Here is a 12,244-nt window from a genome sequence, read left to right as displayed (position 1 = left end):
CGGGACTTAACTTCTGAGGTCATCAGTCCCCTAATCTTAGAACTACTTAAACCTAACTAACCTAAGGACATCACACACATCCATGTCCGAGGCAGGTTTCGAACCTGCGACCGTGGCAGTCGCGCTGTTCCAGCTTCTCTCCACACTTACATAGTTCAAAGGGCGCAAGCACTGAAGCGAAACGAATTGCAGCATCGTCTCGAATTTTCTGTTGAGGTGTTGGACATAGTCGGACAAAACCGCCCATCTATCTCGAAAATGTCGTTTTCTCTGACGGAGCAACCATCAGCACGTTTCAGAAGGTTAGTCGACACAACATTCGCATCTGGGTTTCGCAAAACCCACACAGCTGAAAACCTTCACAATTTTCGGGAACGTGTCAGAGACAGTGAAAACGATTTTGTGTGGGGTGCGCCGATGAAAGACTGCAAAAATGGACCACTTCTCTTCATTGAGCAAACAGGAACAGGAACTGTTTATCTGGACATGTCTGAACAATTCTCTGTTCCTTAGCTTTCTCTGCAGTGGGTCGATGCACCTACGCACTGGAGTTTGCATGTTCGTGACTTGCTAGACAGAATATTTCAATAGCGATGGATGGAACGCGATGGACCAAGCAAGTGGCCACCACATATCCGCTCAGGACTTCTTCCTGTGGGTTTATGTGAAGGTTGTTGTGTACGTCTAGCCTGTACTTCACCTTGGCGATCTCTACAAGGTCAATGTGGATGCAGTAGCCTGCACCACCCCAAACACGACTGTCCGGACGTGGCTTGACAGCTGTCGTCTGCACATTTTACGGGTTGAGAAAGGAGCTCGTGCAGAGCTGTATTAATTTTCTCTACGGAGCTTTTTGAATATCTTTGCACGACGCCTCAGACCCAAGTATCTATGCCTCATAGGCCTTTTATAATTGCGCTTGCAAATCATGTACGTTTTACGTTGACATCTTGTACTTTATAATAATTGTGTATTTGTGATGGACAACGTGTATCTAGAAAACAAAGAGAGAAGAGTAAATTTCGTACTCGTTATTAAAAAAAAAACAATGAAAAGCTTAATGTGAGACAAGCGTTTTTCGATGTTTCCTTCTTGATTTCGCTTTTGTTGGAATAAGCCCGTGTTCTAAGGAAAGTTTCTGTCGCAAATATTTTCGTCTCCTTAGTCGGAAGCGTACTCAGACGTTAGAAATAAGTGGCTGGTTACTTTTCACAGTTAAACACGCCCATCTAGCTGACACTCCCGAACTGTTTGTACTTCCTTCTTTCCAAACTTCAAAGAAGCTCCTCTGCTTTTCTTCTTGTACTAGCGATGCTGGATATGAGGATACAGAGGAGAAATGGCTTAGGTAGACAGTTTTCAGACTGCAACAGATTAAAACTACACTCCTGGAAATGGAAAAAAGAACACATTGACACCGGTGTGTCAGACCCACCATACTTGCTCCGGACACTGCGAGAGGGCTGTACAAGCAATGATCACACGCACAGCACAGCGGACACACCAGGAACCGCGGTGTTGGCCGTCGAATGGCGCTAGCTGCGCAGCATTTGTGCACCGCCGCCGTCAGTGTCAGCCAGTTTGCCGTGGCATACGGAGCTCCATCGCAGTCTTTAACACTGGTAGCATGCCGCGACAGCGTGGACGTGAACCGTATGTGCAGTTGACGGACTTCGAGCGAGGGCGTATAGTGGGCATGCGGGAGGCCGGGTGGACGTACCGCCGAATTGCTCAACACGTGGGGCGTGAGGTCTCCACAGTACATCGATGTTGTCGCCAGTGGTCGGCGGAAGGTGCACGTGCCCGTCGACCTGGGACCGGACCGCAGCGACGCACGGATGCACGCCAAGACCGTAGGATCCTACGCAGTGCCGTAGGGGACCGCACCGCCACTTCCCAGCAAATTAGGGACACTGTTGCTCCTGGGGTATCGGCGAGGACCATTCGCAACCGTCTCCATGAAGCTGGGCTACGGTCCCGCACACCGTTAGGCCGTCTTCCGCTCACGCCCCAACATCGTGCAGCCCGCCTCCAGTGGTGTCGCGACAGGCGTGAATGGAGGGACGAATGGAGACGTGTCGTATTCAGCGATGAGAGTCGCTTCTGCCTTGGTGCCAATGATGGTCGTATGCGTGTTTGGCGCCGTGCAGGTGAGCGCCACAATCAGGACTGCATACGACCGAGGCACACAGGGCCAACACCCGGCATCATGGTGTGGGGAGCGATCTCCTACACTGGCCGTACACCACTGGTGATCGTCGAGGGGACACTGAATAGTGCACGGTACATCCAAACCGTCATCGAACCCATCGTTCTACCATTCCTAGACCGGCAAGGGAACTTGCTGTTCCAACAGGACAATGCACGTCCGCATGTATCCCGTGCCACCCAACGTGCTCTACAAGGTGTAAGTCAACTACCCTGGCCAGCAAGATCTCCGGATCTGTCCCCCATTGAGCATGTTTGGGACTGGATGAAGCGTCGTCTCACGCGGTCTGCACGTCCAGCACGAACGCTGGTCCAACTGAGGCGCCAGGTGGAAATGGCATGGCAAGCCGTTCCACTGGACTACATCCAGCATCTCTACGATCGTCTCCATGGGAGAATAGCAGTCTGCATTGCTGCGAAAGGTGGATATACACTGTACTAGTGCCGACATTGTGCATGCTCTGTTGCATGTGTCTATGTGCCTGTGGTTCTGTCAGTGTGATCATGTGATGTATCTGACCCCAGGAATGTGTCAATAAAGTTTCCCCTTCCTGGGACAATGAATTCACGGTGTTCTTATTTCAATTTCCAGGAGTGTATTTGTCGGACAGTGATATCCTTTTTTCCGGGAGTGAAAAGGTATACAAGAGAACTGTGAGGCTTTGAACGCAGGAGCTAAATAACGGAAGAACTGCAGCTGCGAGAGCAGGTCAAGAATCGTGCACGGAAAGCTCAACAGGTAAAAGCATCGCCTGCGAACAGGAAGAGTGTCGGTTTCGAGTCCCGGGCTGGCACAACATTTACATCTGATTGGAAGTTACAAGACTGTGAACACTTCGCTACACATGGGAAGTTTCATTCAGGGCGCTTCTTCTAATTTTATAAGCAATTTCTTACGGGATGTAACATGACTTCTTGGCGCATTAGCAGTAAAAGTTTTCCAACATTTCTGTTACATTGCATGGCAGTGAAAAAGCATTTTAACAGTGTAGGGCTTTCGGATGTTGAGCCGACTTGTTGACTGTATTTTTCTGTACAATATTTCAACGACAGATCCAGTCCTCTTCTTCAAAGGCCCCGAGCTCGTTTTATTTTGGAATCAACTAGTCATCTGAGCACCCTAAAGCGCACCGTTATTCAGTCACACCGGGAAAATGTTTTTGTATGCTAGATATTCCATTTTAGTCCGACTTGAAATAAAGCCTATAAACTTGAGCAGCGCTCAAGATTGGGCCGCGCAAACGGTTTGCATATAATTTCTTCTGTAGACAAATAACGTTGGATGTACTCGCCCCGTTCAGGAGAGCTATTGTGTGTCTCGTCAGTTTTTGAGCAAAGAGGAGACACGAATTGATCCTGAATTCACCAGGAAATATTCAGAAATCAAAAGATAAAAAGAGAGGTTAATCGAAATAGTCCTTCACTAATTGATATATCAACGGTCTTGAAAAGATTTGACTTCTCAACGAAAAGATAAATCATCATAAACTCGTTACCCAACGATAATTTTACAGCCAAACATCAGCGATAATTTTACAGCCAAGTATGAGCCAATATTCGTTAATTCATTTCGGTTTACTAGTTGCATTATAGAGTGTTGTCTTTCACTTGAGAATTCCAAGAAATCTGTAAACCTTCCTTTTGTGTCATTCAAAATGTTCAATCGTCACTCACGACGGTACTGAATCCACACGCTATTCGACGACGCCGACTTCGTGCTTCCCATCGTCGCTTTCTGTAGCAATGTAAATCATATGAACCACATTGTGTAATCTTCTTTCAGTAAAGTTTCAGTGATATGTGCATATAGACTTATATACTTCAATATAGGTTCATTTGTTTTTTGACTCCACTTCTACTGTATGCGGAAGGTTCTTGGTCCAAGTCCCAGAATTACTTTAACATCATAATTATAAAGAGACTGTCAGAAATTCACTTTATTTCGAAACCTATTTTACCGATTTTGTCTAGTTAAGTTCTGTAGTCAGTTATTTGTACCGTCGTAATATAATTTGAATTTCAAGAAAACTCAATTATCAATTACTTCATATTGACACTATTATTCAACAAACATTCAACATAAATTTAGCATTTCATGGTTTGGAAAGTGTGCAAGTGTATCTCCATTTGTGAATACATCTGTTTATGGAACGTGTATTTCAAGTAATGCTGATTAATTTCCGTCGTTTGATTTAGATGTTGCTTATCTCAGAACCGCATATAATATTTTCGTTATGTTAATGTAAGTGTTGGCTTGATTAATTAGTGTCTCACAGTAAAATACATAAACAACATGACACGTAAAAGTTGGTTCAATAGCTTTCTCGTTAAATAACTAATTCGAACAATCCATTTGTAATTAAAACTTTGGGTTCAATTGTTTTAATTTCAATATTCATTAAAAAGTGTATCCAAAGTGAGCTGGCGACCGTAATTTCACATTGCTGCAAAACGTAATTACAGATTTGTGTGACGGAACAAAAATAATTTGCAATCTGAATTGCTTATATGCTGATTTTTGTACTTTTTTACAAAAACAATTAACTTTGAATGCGGTAGTCTAAATTAATCATTAGCAACATGGTCTCGGTCAGACGTTTTGTAAACTAACAGCTCGCGCTACTTCTATAATATCGTGTATAAAGGAGAGTTTATAAAGCTGTGTATTTAAATATCGTGCGCAGCACAGCGTATGGATATGGAAAGACAAAAATATCCAGGGAACGGAAGAACTGACAGTGTATAGTTCTAGTATCATGCACTCAAACTTCGAGACACTTTCAAGGGCGATTAACTCCGCAGGTCATATATCTCGGAATAAACAATTTTTTTACTGAGCACAACGCCACTTCCGCTCTACCGTAGCAGCCACAAAATAACGCTTGTCTTAGCGCTCGCACAATCAATTTACACGATGCAGAATTTTTGAGACAGTTCCAGCGTGATATTTCAGCCGATGGCAACGTCAAGCGTGACCTGAGCAGCTTAATATCGTTACAGTGTATAGCTCTGTGGTTATATCGTTACGGCGGAAGAAAAAGAACTGCCGGGCGCGGGATAAACATAAAATTTTCATCACGGGTCGAGTAACGGTATTTGGACCTCGGTGGTACATCTGACGAGAGATACGGTCTGCCCCGAGCTGTGTATGAAATCAGAAGACAGCGGGATGCCATGTTTACTGTCACTTCGCGTGCGCCAACAGCTGCCACATGCTATTCCAGAAGTCTCCGTCCTCACACAAACGCGAATAAATCACTGCGTTTACAGCAGAGGCTTCCTTACACCTGGGACGGCGATCTCCCTATGACTACCTCTCCGTCTTTGGTAATGCTTCTTGTCGAAAACCGATTGCGTTGCTCATAGAGGGTGCGACAAAGAAATTTGATCTGAAAGATGTTAAAACAGAACCTAAAATCATTTTTTTTAATTTTATATATAAAAGTGAGTGTAAATTTCATCATCTTGAAAATGATATTTGGCAAATGACTGTCTGTAATATCAGTACACTGATTTGAACTAATTGTGAAGTTCCGGTCGATTCTTTGGAACTGTTGAAAATGGGCGTACATTCCGGTGGAGGAAAGTGGGTCGGAATGAGTCACACGTCGCTCAGAGGCCGCACAGTCCTTCTATTACACCCAGCAATCTTCTCCTTCTTCTTCGTCGTCTTCGTCTTCTCCTCTTCAGGTATTGGGCAAATTTGCTTGCTGCGGAACCCATCTCTGCCGGGGTCTTCAAATACGTCTTCTTCCTCGGTACTTCTAATTTCTAGCCTATAAGGGGAGTCTGTCACTCTGCATTATTTTTACGTGTTAGTTCCATTTCCTTCTGTAGTCTAGAATTGTATCATTTAGACTGAACATATTTAGCTCTTATTTAATATCGTGATTCTTTAGTCTGGCTTCTGTTGGGAAACCTTTAATTCTTCTCAGGGAATTCATTTCTTGTACCTGAATTCGGGGTTTTTACTTTCTGCTGATCACCCAGGTCCCACTTCCATAGAGCGGTGGAGACTGCAAGAGTTTTCTAGAATTTAATTTGAGTATATTCCCTACTTTTGTCATTAAACTTTCTGTTAATTGTTCCACATAGCTCCTTGAATTTACAAGCTTCACATCTATACATTCCCTGGAACACATCATAAGTACCTGAAGTGGTTTACTTGCTCTAAAATTTTCTAATATATCATTATTTTGGATCTACTGTGTTCTTCTCCCTTGAAGGACATTCTGTTACTTTGCTCTAATGCAACGCCCGTGTCAAAGTTCAGACTTCTTTGCTTTTAGTAAATAAAATCCTCTCTGAAGATCCTTTTCTTCATCTGGTACGATAGCTACATCGTCTGCAGATTGAAAGTTATTTAAGAGTTCTCAGCTCTACAGACACGTTTTTGAAATCCTACATTCCATGTATACATTATTTCATGTATGTAAACGTTGAACTACCCGTGCTCTAGGGGCACCGCATGTTCGGTCGGAGGCAGCCTGCCCTCTATAATAAAAAATAAAAAATAAATAAAAAAATAAAAAATAAATAAAAAAATAAAAAAATATTCCACGATGAACTTGAATAGGTCTCGGCCCAGACCAAATCCCGAGAACAATGACGAACAAGATGAAGAACAGAAAATGGTGGTAACGCTACGGTCGCAGGTTCGATCCTGCCTCAGGCATGGATGTGTGTGATGTCCTTAGGTTAGTTTGGTCTAAGTAGTTCTAAGTTCTAGGGGACTAATGACCTTAGAAGTTAAGTCCCATAATGCTCAGAGCCATTTGAACTCCTCAAATTTTGAAGAAAAATCATCAGCAATGGCTGTCTAAGAATTCCTGCATAAGAAATCATCCTCATTCTGTCAATGGCCCTGTAGAAGCGGAAGGAGCAGTAGTCGGAGATTTAGGGCTCTCTCTTGCCTTGGGATGTGAAACTGCCGCTAAAAGGCCGAGAAATAGTAATGCTAAATGCCATGTGGATGCGGAAGGCAATGGAAACCACGACATTAGACACACAACGTGCATCCACCGGAAATGTGGCCTGTAATTGAAAATGTATCATGAAGACACCTGCTTTGGCAAAAGGTTCCTGACTAAGCCCGTTTCGGATATTCAGACTGCAAAGGGGACATGACCACGAGAAAAAGGTGGAATAACCATAACCAACGACGATATAGCATTGTAGAAGTCGGAGGGTGGAACTTCAGACGCGGTAGGGAAGCTACAAAACCAGAAAAGTGAAATGCAAATGCCCAATCTACACTATGTGATCAAAAGTATCCGGACACCCCCAAAAAGATATGTTTTTCATATTAGGTGCATTGTGGTGCCACCTACTGCAATGTACTCAATATCAGCGACCTCAATAGTCGTTAGACATCATGAGAGAGCAGAGCGGCAATCACGGACTTCGAATGTGGTTAGGTGACTGGGTGTCACTTGTGTCATACGTCTAAACGCGAGATTTCCACACTCCTAAACATCCCTAGGTCCACTGCTTCCGATGTGATAGTGAAGTGGAAACATGAAAGGACACGTACAGCACAAAAGCGTACAGGCCGACCTCGTCTGTTGACTGACAGAGACCGCCGACATTTGAAGAGGATCCCAATGTGCAATAGGCAGACGTCTATCCACACCATCACACAGGAATTCTAAACTGCACCAGGATCCACTGCAAGTACTGTGGCAGTTAGGCGGGAGGTGAGGAAACTTGGATTTCATGGTCAAGCGTCTGCTCATAAGCCACACATCACACCGGTAAATGCCATACGACGCCTCGCTTGGTGTAAGGAGCGTAACCGTTGGACGACTGAACAGCAGAAAAACGATGACCTTAGAAGTTAAGTCCCATAATGCTCAGAGCCATTTGAACTCCTCAAATTTTGAAGAAAAATCATCAGCAATGGCTGTCTAAGAATTCCTACATAAGAAATCATCCTCATTCTGTCAATGGCCACGGTACACAATGTGGCGACCCGATGGCGGGGTGTCGGTATGGCGAATGCCCAGACAACGTAATCTGCCAGGGTGTGTAGTGCCAACAGTAAAATTCGATGGCGTTGGTTTTATGGTGTGGTCGTGTTTTTCATGGAGGTGGCTTGCACCCCTTGTTGTTTTGCGTGGTACTATCACAGCACAGGCCTACATTGATGTTTTAATCACCTTCTTGCTTCCCACTCTTGAAGAGTAAAGCAGGGATGGTGAGTGCATATTTCAACACGATCGAGCACCTGTTTATAACGCACGGCCTGTGGCGTAGTAGTTACACGACAATAGCATCCGTGTAATAGACTGGCCTGCAAAGAGTCCTGACCTGAATCCTATAGAACACCTATGGGATGTTTTGGAACGCCGACTTCGTGTCAGGCCTCACCGTCCGACATCGATACCTCTCCGCAGTGCAGCACTCCGTGCAGAATGGGGTGCCATTCCCCAAGAAATCTTGCAGCACCTGATTGAACGTATGCCTGCAAGAGTGGAAGTTATCATCAAGGCTAAGGGTGGGCCAACACCATATTGAATTCCAGCATTACCGATGGAGGGTGCTACGAACTTTTAAGTCTTTTCAGCCAGGTGTCCGGATACTTTTGATCACATAGTGTACATATAGCAGGGGTACGTGAAGTGAAATAGAAAGAAGATACAATAGGCAATGCTCCTGCAACTTTGTTTCTCCTTGCTCCTTTTATTCTGATGCCGTAAGTAGGTCCCGTTTGTGTTTGGCCGATCTGAGGTACAGCTTTTTTGGTGGTCTGTGTACTATCTGTATATGTACTGTTTGAATTATATGGTGGATTCTGTACGTTCCAATGGCTGGGGATGTATAGCTCTTACCTATTGTTACCAGAGAAAACTACACACAGAAGTGCCCGAAGAATTTCTCCTCCCGTATGTCTTGAAGGATTCCGCGGTTACTCGTTTCAGGTAAGAAGTAGAAGAAAGAGACATGCAGAGTGTTTTGCATAGGAAAGCCACAGGAGAGAGTCAGTGGGGCGCTCTGCGGATGCACAAACTGTAAAGAAGGGCGCCGTAAAGAGCTTTTATGAGTTCCGCAGCGGCGGCACGGCTTGTGGTGGCGCTAGCGCTGCTCCCTGAAGTGGCCGCCTAAGGAAACAATGCGGAGGTGTACGGTTACGAGCCCGTGGGAAGGGGGAGGTGGAAGGCCTCTCTGTGGATAAGGCACTACACAGGCGTAGCCGACTCCCCGAGGGGCCAGGCTTTCTGAAGCCCTCTTGCGATAAGGTGGGGGCAGCGGAAGTGGACCGATGTGTCGGAATTTAAAATTGTGTCCTGGGAGCTTATCAATATGAACGAGCAGTGGAGACTTCGCAATGGCTAGCGGATCACATAAAAAACGTATGTGGGTGTGTTGTCTTCGGAAAACATTGGTAAAATGTTCCTGTGTCATAGTCAGAGCTCTGGGGCGGGAGAAACAGGTACGTAAGAAAGTGAGGCAGGCCACAGTAGCACAATAATTTATGTTCCTACAATATATAAAGAATGTGGCCGATTGTATTGGGAAGATACGCGGAAGCAAAGCTTTAGAGGACTGTTTTCAGTAACCGTAAAATAAAACGCATTCGAAGACAACGAATAAGCAACGAGAACCACTACAGAGGACTGGAGCATTAAACTGTAATGCAGTGTACGTAGGGTGGCTCCTAAAGCTTAAGACGCTTGAAAGAGACTAACTAGATGTATGCATTGAAAAACCCATCGAATCAGCCGCTGCTGGCTGGCAAAAATTGTGGCCAGACCACAGAATTTTTTAATGTTGATATCAATTTATTAATTTGCGATGACATTGCTACCCTCATTGGAAGTTAGGAAGACTTACAGATCTCGTTCAGTGAAATGATGTCCAAAATGCACAGAATATGGAAGCTTGCTGCGCTTGATAAACTTACGACTTGTGAAATTATATCAGTCATACGATCGTTGTCTCCCAGCAAGACACGTTGCAAGAATCCTTGGCAATTTTTACCCCGGTGTAGTTTTTACCTATTCTACACTAGGACATGGAATGAATGGTTGGACAAGTGTGGGCATAACTTGTGATGAGTTGGTTGTGCCACCATTGCCTCGATTGCCTGGTCTCATTATTTCTTGTAATTGTTGTCAGATGTATGGTCATAATTCCCATTATATATTCTCCAGCTGATGTTTTACATTTGATAATGACGGTAGTTCGTTGAAACCGGTAAAGTAACCCCGTTTTATAAAGAACAAATTTATGTACTGTGACTATGGCTTCACTATTGCAGTGCCAAATAAACATTTACGGACGAAAGTAAAGAGTAGTAACATAAATGAGATTAGCCCTAAACTTAACATAAAAATTGGAGGACCCTGTAGTGGACGAAGTGAAGGAGTTAATATATGACAGACGAAGCAACGTAGATGTAAGAGGCAGACTAGCACAGCAAAAGAGTGCATTACTCGTTAAAATAAAGCTTCTAGTATCGAAAAGAGGCATTAATTTGAGGACGGAAATTTCTGGTAACTTACATTTGAAGCGCAACATAGTATGGTAGTTACTTGTGGTCAGCGGAAAAACCAGAACGGAAAGCGTTTGAGTTAGGTGCTACAGAGAGCTGCGGAATATTAAATGGATTGGTGTAAGGAGCGTAAACATTGGACTATTGAACAGTGGAAAAACGTTGTGTGGAGTGACGAATCACGGTACACAACGTAGCGATCCGATGGCAGAATGTGGGTACGGCGAATTCCCGGCAAACGTCATCTGCTAGGGTGTGTAGTGCCAACAGTAAAATTCGAAGGCGGTGGTGTTATGGTGTGGTCGTGTTTTTCATGGAGGGGGCTTGCACCCCTTGTTGTTTTGCGTGGCACTATCACAGTACGGGCCTACATTGATGTTTTAAGCACCTTCTTGCTTCCCACTGTTGAAGAGCAACTCGGGGATGGCAACTGCATCATTCAACACTATCGAGCTCCTGTTCATAGTGCACGACCTGTGGCGGAGTGGTTACACGACAATAACATCCCTGTAGTGAACATGCCTGCTCAGAGTCCTGACCTGAATCCTATTGAACACCTTAGGAATGTTTTGGAACTCCGACTACGGGACTTCGTGTCAGGCCTCACTGACCGACATCGATACCTCCTCTCATTGCAGCACTCCGTGAAGAATGGGGTGCCATTCCCCAAGAAACCTTCCAGCAACTGATTGACTGTATGCCTGCGAGAGTGGAAGCTGTCATCAAGGTGGACGGCGCCACTAACTTTTAAGTCTTTTCAGCCAGGTGTCTGGATACTTTTGATCGCATAGTGTAGCTGTAGAAGACAATTCATGTGCAACACGGCAAGGATGTGTCTTTGGTTGGCAGCACTGCGGTAAACAGATAAAGCGGCACAACGTGGTTTGTAATTTGTAAAGTGAATTTCAGTTACCATTTATAGTTTCTGTGGCACAACTGTTCACAGTAACTACTCGCTCGACTTTTCCATTTATTTTACATCCAAAATAGTGAACGGTTGCCTTTTCGGTATCACAAAGTGTTCACAACGGAGATGAAACTGGATTTTCTTTGTGATTTCTTCGTAAATGCTTGCTAGTAGCATCTGCATTTGTTCAGGTCCAGCGATTCAGAGTAATATGGAATCCACTTCATACTTCATCTCTGCAAGATTGAACACATTAACTGGATTCCACATACTGTGAATACTACGTCGTAGTATTCAGTTGAAACCAACTGCTTCTCCTGAAGTTATTTATTAGTTAATTTCTTGGAAATTTATTCGAATAATGTTGACATTCCGTTAGAAATTTTGGAAACGTTACGAGAAACAGGAAATACCTCAGACAGTTTCTTGAATTTTACTTCTAGCGATTGTGCAAATTTAGGTCCAGAACATGGAGTGCCTTCAAAATCCAAAGAAAACATTTGCAGTAATAGCTTTCAGTTACAAAAAATAACCTGTCAATTTTTTGGTTAAACGAAGAAGGGAGAAAACGCTTGGACTTAATCACCCTGCAAAGTCGCTCTCATTCACAAAATCGGAACATGAATTGTAGAAAT

The 12,244-nt window shown here is 44.1% G+C and overlaps 1 protein-coding gene across 2 annotated transcripts in view; it reads right to left on the bottom strand.

Annotated features, from left to right (window-relative positions):
- The window catches only part of LOC124802669 (calbindin-32), a 717,374-nt gene that overhangs the window by 410,536 nt on the left and 294,594 nt on the right, over nt 1-12,244 (bottom strand). The gene's annotated exons all lie outside the window — the stretch shown is intronic.

The sequence above is a fragment of the Schistocerca piceifrons genome, chromosome 6, assembly GCF_021461385.2.
Source record: "Schistocerca piceifrons isolate TAMUIC-IGC-003096 chromosome 6, iqSchPice1.1, whole genome shotgun sequence".
NCBI classification, from domain to species: Eukaryota; Metazoa; Arthropoda; class Insecta; order Orthoptera; family Acrididae; genus Schistocerca; species Schistocerca piceifrons.
Note: the sequence above shows the minus strand (reverse complement) of the source record. Positions and strands in the feature narration are given on the sequence as shown.